Raw genomic sequence first — 7,766 nt, 5'->3', positions numbered from 1 at the left:
AGGCCAAGGAGATGAGTCGCTCCAAAGGGAATTATACGTTGAAGAATAGTTGACCGATCTTTATGTAATTTACATAAGATTAAGATATGAGACAGACTTGATACATATACGCATATATGCAGACTGGATACGAGTTGGCTAGCCAAAGCTTGACCTATGGTTGTAAGTGAAAGCATATAGGTTGCAACAGACCAGCCCGACAGATCTTTAACAGCGTTACGGGACAAGAGATGGAAAAATAGAGGCTTTATGGGATTTGAAATTTACTAAGGATAACTACGTGACATGGGTCCATTGCTATTGTTATAAAAAGAGAATAATAACCAAGGAAAGGAAAAAAGTGGAATAATAAGATCGTTGGAAGCAAGAAAAGAGCGTCAATTATACGGATGATGATGCTTAATGTCTAAAAGGGATAGGATACGGAATGCAAGAATTGCCAAGGATTGTTATTGTTATGAGTGTTAAAGAAAAGATACGATCAGTTAGAAAAGATAAAAGAACGATGCATGTCACTGAGTAAGCTAGATAGTGACAAGGGCCTCCTTATCGCATAGAGTATATAGGCAAGGATGTGATACAGGATATAAAGATACATGAAACAGGAGTTGATTCGCAGGGTTGTATAGGACAAAGGTAGGACCAAGGTACAGAACATTTCCCTCCAGAAGTTTTACTATTGAGCTGGTAATATGAGGCTAAATAACCAATGAAGGAAGCGAGATGTATTTTAGGAAGAAATAACTGTGTAATGAAAAAATAATGGGCGTTGCTGTAGCAAGAAAAGAAGAGCAATACTAATAACCAAAGCAGATCTTTGAGAATGGAATTTCGTGCTAGATATCATTACGGTAATGGAAGAGGGGATCAGGTAATTGAAGGAAGATAATTTCAGGAGGGATGATAAGGAAAAATCATGAAGATCTCTTCAACAAAGAATTAGACCCATCCAGGGTTAATACGTTTATGGGAATATGTGACCTTTAATATGTGTATGAAACTGATCAGGTGGGTTTAGAAGACGAACATTTATGGTTAAGATTAGTTGTGGAAATCACTGGGAGTAAGTACATGTAAGGAAAGGAAGAGCTATACGGGACGTCAAATATAAAGTAGTTGGGTAACACCATAAGGTGGGGAGATGAGACGACAAGTATGAGATCAGAAATATGCCTTGTTAGAATATGGAAGGACAATAACAAAGAATTGGAAACTACCTCAAAGGGAATATTTCACTAGCAGATCAATGAAGTGTAATGTCAAGTTGAGGATAAATATAACCACTCGGTCATGTGAATGACTAAATAAAGATTAGGGGATAGCACTTCAAGGAGATAATTATTCGGAGTTTCAAAATAAGAGTGTAATAAGAAGCTCACTAATGGGAAAACAAAAGGGGCAAAGAATGATTGAGTAAAATGACACCCGAGGTAGATAATGGACTAAGACAAGAAGTTAAGGTAAATAATCACTGTGAGTTGATTGTGTGGATACAAAGTTTCAATATCGCAATACGGTTGGGAAAGTATTGTTCAGGGAAAGTTTCAAAAGCAAGCATTGAAGTTAGAATCTAGTAACGTCATTGTTGAGGGAAGGATGTGGAGTTCCGATATAAAAAAGCTGAAATGATAATGAACGAGTCGTTACTTGACGGTAACAACCTGCGATGAGAAAAGAATAAAAAGTACATGATTATATGGAAGTGAAAGTTTATGATGATGCGAGAATTCCAGGCATAGAATATTCAAGATGTGGGAGAACTAAAGTCGTTTTGCCAGCGAGTAGAATGAACCTAATGAGGAGTTAAAGACTAGTAGAAGCAGTACCGAGGATAATAAGGAATAAGTTCTTGTAAGACAGATTTATGGCATTAAGGTGAATAAGGATGGACCTAGAACTGAAATAGATACGCCTATTCTGGAAGATAACGGAAAAGTATAGAATTATATATTATAGAGATGATACAAGTATATGTGAGGTTTGTTAAGATCACTAGAGCTTCAACTGATGGAGCGTAGCAAAGCCGGGAATATTAATTGCAATGTATGGTATATGGTTGGAAATTTGAGTAAAGATATAGTATTCAAGAAATGGTATATCTCTTAAACTAAAGCTCGAAAGAGGATTCAGGGATGGAGTATCTCAGTAAGATGGATTCCTAAGGTATCGAACCGACTTTATGTTAAGTACGGCAAGGGTAGATGTCCCATTCAAAGACGACAATGATGTATTATGACCTTGGTAGATCGATAGGAAGAACATGTTATAACAGTTCGTGGTCCCTTAATAAGTGAACAAAAGTCTGATAGGCTGAAGTATCATATGGCTATGTCATTGAGGAACGAGAGAATGATCAGTATGGGTTTCAAAAATTTAAGAGATCATGCAAGATATACATATGGTATTAACTAGTTAAGAGGCCCAGTTTTCAATTAACACCTGAGGAGCAGTACCTTTAGCGAGACCTGAAGAATATAGATTACCTCGGTATTGTTTTCTACCTTGAGATAAGTGTGCAGTTAGTGTTATACCCCATTTTAACCGGGTTAAATTAAAGTACAACATATTGGTGATTCCTATTTATTTTGTTTTAAGGAGTCGCCACCTAATTAATTTAACGGTGAATTAGGACACCTAGAGATTAACTAAGGCAAAGTTAAAACTAAACCTCAATTAATAGTCTGCTTAACCAATTGTGATTCTAGGTAAGGGCTCTATATTATCCTAAAGGGAAGGGGTTAGGCATCCTTTAGAATCCGCTAACTACGGTTGTCTGGCCAAACTTAGGTTAATTAATTAGATTAAATATAATGCTTAACTCTTAAGAAGAACAGGTTGTAAATGTTATTGAGGTTTTAAAGGAAAACATAATGATGATATTTAAACTAACTTGTAGGAATACATAATAGTCCACTTAAAATAAACTTATAAATGTTGTTAAGCTTTAAATAATAATGTTATTTTTTTAAAATGAAACTTGCCAAATATAATGATTTTTGCATATAAATAGAAGCTTTTAGAGAAGACTTAGCCAATTTAATCTTAGGATAAAATTATATTGTATAAATACGGTGGTGTAGAAAATCTAGACTTATTTAGATAGGATGCAGAAGTAGATGAGTTTTCTTTCTCTTATGCTAACTCTATTTAACTACATTTGGCTTAAAACATGTATGATTAGAAGAATCTTGAAAACAAAGTTTATAAAATATATTTAAGTTTGCTATTTGGTGACGTTTTGAAATGTTTATGATAAAAATGTGATTCCCTTTACTTAAAATATATAGTCATGCCATTTTGCAAATTAATTATTCCAAATAAAATAAAAGCATAAGAAGAAGAGAATAACTTATGGAATTAATTGTTAGTTTCTCTTAAATTAGCTACCTATAACTAAGACTAAACCCCACTAAATTTATTAGGATTCATCTAAGTTAAGAAAACAAAAACAAAATAAAGAGTTAATCATGCCATACAAATTAAATGCACAAAAATAAAAATAGAAGAGCCATTATAGTTTAATGGGCTCAACCCATTTTCAGAACTGCTGCTGCTGTTTTTTTTTTGTTTGGGCTTTGGCCCAGCATTTTATTTGCCACGGACAGAGCTGATGCGAGGGAGATTTCGTTGGGCTTTTAGCCCAACACCGAATGCAAAAGGAGACAAGTCCCTCGGACTCGTATGCGATGGTCATGCAAAAAATGAAAAGAAAATAATTAGTACACGATCGATAAATAACGTTAAACAGGTAAGATATAAGCTTAAAAACAACTCAGCAGATTGTGTATATTTGAAGTATACACAAGCAATTCAGCCAACATGCATTTATGAAATTCCTACAGTACGTTGACAGAGTGAAATATACTTCAGCAACGCAGAAACAATATGTTCATAATGACGTTTGACATAGCAATAGGAGGAAAGGGAATATTAATGTATGAATGGATATTCAGTATTATGCAGTCGACACAGATGGGACAAAGGATTCAGAAACTAACACAATACCAACAGAACAAGAAGGGGACTGAACCCAAATATAGAATGTGATAGTGCAACATCCACAGTTAAGAAAATGCTTCAAACACTCAAAACTGAACATATACATATTGCACTTTAGTTGTTTGAACAAATTTAATCAACATCTTCAGTCACCCAGCTGAAGTAAGAAAAAACCACACACATTTCACTTAAACTTCGGCAGTCAAAGATATAACGATATGATAGACCCTTAGAAGTATAAACATCAAGTGTGATTCTAACATGTTACTCTCAGTTATACTCCAAGCAGAATATTAGCTTCTTCGCAAAATGGCATCCTATCCTGAATTAACCGAATTGGAACAGACTAAAGACCCAATTTGATGCTAAAGAAAGGCATTTATCTCTTTGAAAGGAAAAAGGATACAGTATTTTCTGTAAGACAGATTCATTTACGTATGAAGAACAGAGCTTACACGTGATTTTTTTTCTTTGCAAATGCAGTGTTTCAAAACCAAAAAGAGGAAAAGTCAATACATAATATGATGAAGAGTAAACTTGATGAAAAGATCTCATCCTAACATTCAATTCTCACAACCCTCCTCAAACAGATGCTCCAGAATTCAATTTAACAGATCAGTGAAGGGGAAACACAATGAAGAATTCATGATTAGGAATCCATCTATTGTATACTCAAATTCAATCTATTAGTCAAAGTCTCTATAACATATAATCTCGAAAGCCTGTGCTTTGCAAGGCATCATAATAACCCAAAGCCATGATATAGGACCTTAACAGGACTGTTCTTAGCATACTCCTACCTTTAATACTTCACAAATGAGGTTTTATCCTAGATGACCTACGAACAGAGACACGAGACCAGTAGCTACCTCAATATGACTGTAATTCCAATATAGAGCAATGTATACTTTATTACCACATCGAGCTCACAAGCGAAACTTTCATACTTGTTCAGATATTCAAAATACCCCGAGTAGTCATATTATGTACCTAAAGATCAGATGCATATTTCGCGGCCGGCAGGATTTTAAACACTACTCCAAACCATAATTTCTCTAGAACGAAACCAGTAAAGGGGCTTATTAACCTTATTTATCTAATGCCAATAACCGAAACAGGATAATGGAATCAGCAAGTAATACGAAAATCTAAAAAAAAACATTCCTTTACATCTCAAATAAAACTAACAAACAGCCAATACCAAATTAACGTAGAACTGGGACGAACATAGAAAATGCCGACGATAGGAAAATTACCTTTTAATGGCGCAGCGAAGTGAGGCGAAGGTCTCGATATCTACTCGAACACTTTGAAATTCGAGCTTGTGTATGCTCGGATTCAAACGAACACTCGAAGAAAGAACAGAATAAGATTTAATATTTTTTTGTGACGATATCGAGAAAATTGAAAACCAATGTTTTAAAGAAGAACTGGAACAATCAAAGACTCGTATTCTCAAGGGAAATTTGACGATTCAACAACTTCGATTCTTGGGGAATTTCCCCGAGAAAAAAAGCCTCCCTTTTCGATTCAACCCCACAACCATTTATAGGTCTTTTGGCCTTTGTGTTGAAGAAAGAGAGGGGAAGCGGGGGACAACGAGGAGTGGAGATGGCAGTGACAACGTGGGGGGAGACGATGACGGACAGGAGAAGTGGGGGTTGCAGAGGAAGGGAGAATGGGGAACAAGGGTAGTGGAGAGGAGATGACGATGACGATGAAAGAGAGGAGTGGGGGAAAAGGCGAAGTGGTGGTGACAGAGGGCACGGTGGGAGTGATGGGCGAAAAGGGGAAAGGGGAGAGAAGAGAGAGAAGGGAAGCGGGGAGGGGAAGCGCGGCTGGCGAGAAAATGAAAGAACCCTAGGGTTCTTTTGTTTCAACTGACCCGGGTCGGGTCATTGGGCTGGACCGGGTCAGTTCAAATAGTGTGTTGGGTTGGGCTAAAAATATAGGCTGGGGTACTTAAAATGTGGGCTAATCGATTTGGGCTAGTGAATTAAAAAGGATGGGCTGATTGAATTAAAATGTGGCCAGGTAAATTAAAATGTGGACTGGTTTTGTGAATCGGTCCGAAAATAGTACGAGTTGATTTGGCTACTACATTTAAATAAAAGACCTATTTAAATAACTTGTGTTAAAATATTACTTAATATAAAATATGCAATTATTAGTGCTCGGATAAAAGAATGGCGTTGTAATAGCAATGCAATAATATTTCGAAAATCCATAGTAAATAAGCACTATTATTTAATTATGCAAAGAAAAATGTGATACGTGTGCGTAAGCTGGTAAAATGTGCTGAAATGATAAAATGTGAGTTATAATAATATTATTATTAATAATAATAATAATAATAATAATAATAATAATAATAATAATAAAAATAATAATAATAATAGACTAGTGAAACGCCGGCATTGATAAAGGCTAATAATTATAGTAAAATATAATATATATTTTTTCTAATTTTCCAAAAATGTTAGAAGCATAAATAGGTATTTCGGAGGAGAGGCGGGACAAAATTGGGTGTCAACAGTTAGAGAACACTTCTCCGACGTCCAAGGATGTGTCATGAGTAAATAGATATTAGAACTTTAAGGAGAATTGGGACGATTAGTGTGGATTGAATTGCATATGGTATTAGTCATCATTCTAATATCCAGATGACTCGTATGAAGTTCTATAAGAATGGGGGAGTGTCAGACCATTCGGAACTTGGAAACTCGCCCTGAAGAGAATTATGAGAAGTAATAAGGGAGATAAGTTGACCTTGAATACCTTAGATTCCACATGTCGATAGTCACAGGACCTATGAGATTTCCCTTCAGAATTGGAATCTGTACATTCAGTCTTTTGCATGCCTATGCTTTTCTAGTGTAATGAGAAGACCCCCAAAAATGTAATAATTGATGATATTCAGACTACAGAATAGTTATCGTGTGAGGAAGTTCCTACTACCCTCCCAGATCGCCAAAGTCCTAAGGTTATGGATTGAGAACCACAGATGTAGCCTCGGTGATATCATTATGAAAGAATATGGAGATAGAAGAGATGACTTGACAACTAACAAAGATATAAGATCCAGGTATTCACATTTGTTCCCACTTCCAGAGGAGACTCAGGCAGAGGCGCCATTGTCCCCAGGTATGTAATGTTCTCTTTTAATGATTTCGTGGTCGTGTGTGGCCATTATTGATATTATTTTTGTAGCCCTGTGAGGCGTTGTATAGCTTGGGTTGTTGTGGCAGGAAGGTAGCAGCATATTTACAGGGCAAACTCTGGCAAAATTTTTGTAGAATCCCTAAGATTCTAACATTCGAGGACGAATGTTCTTAAGGGGGGAGGAATATTACACCTTGGAAATTTCGTGTCGCCTGCATTGTGAGTGAAATAACACAAGAATAAAGGGGGCATGAAGCCCTTATAAGGTTAAGAAGGATATTTGATAACTTTACACATGTATTCCAAGGTTTTGGAATTAAACGAATCGGTCAAAGCGAGTTCGTTGAAGGAATTGGAGTTTGAGTTATGTTTTGGGAAGATTTCGTGGAATAGGAGTTATAAATTGCTTAACCTTGATATGAGGAAAGGATATATAGTCCATTGGATGGTTAATGAAGTTTTTTACAAGTTCCAAGAAGGTTCCATAAGTATTGGAGGTCATTCAAGTCGAAAGGAACGCGATTTCGCGAAACCGGGAGATGCAGGGGCAGTGTGCGGTCGCACATTGAGTGTGATGAGCCGCACACTGGTCGCCAATTTACCAT

The sequence above is a fragment of the Lycium barbarum genome, chromosome 11 (assembly GCF_019175385.1).
Source record: "Lycium barbarum isolate Lr01 chromosome 11, ASM1917538v2, whole genome shotgun sequence".
Taxonomy (NCBI): domain Eukaryota; kingdom Viridiplantae; phylum Streptophyta; class Magnoliopsida; order Solanales; family Solanaceae; genus Lycium; species Lycium barbarum.
The sequence above is the reverse complement of the archived record's forward strand: the minus strand, read 5'-3'. Positions refer to the sequence as shown.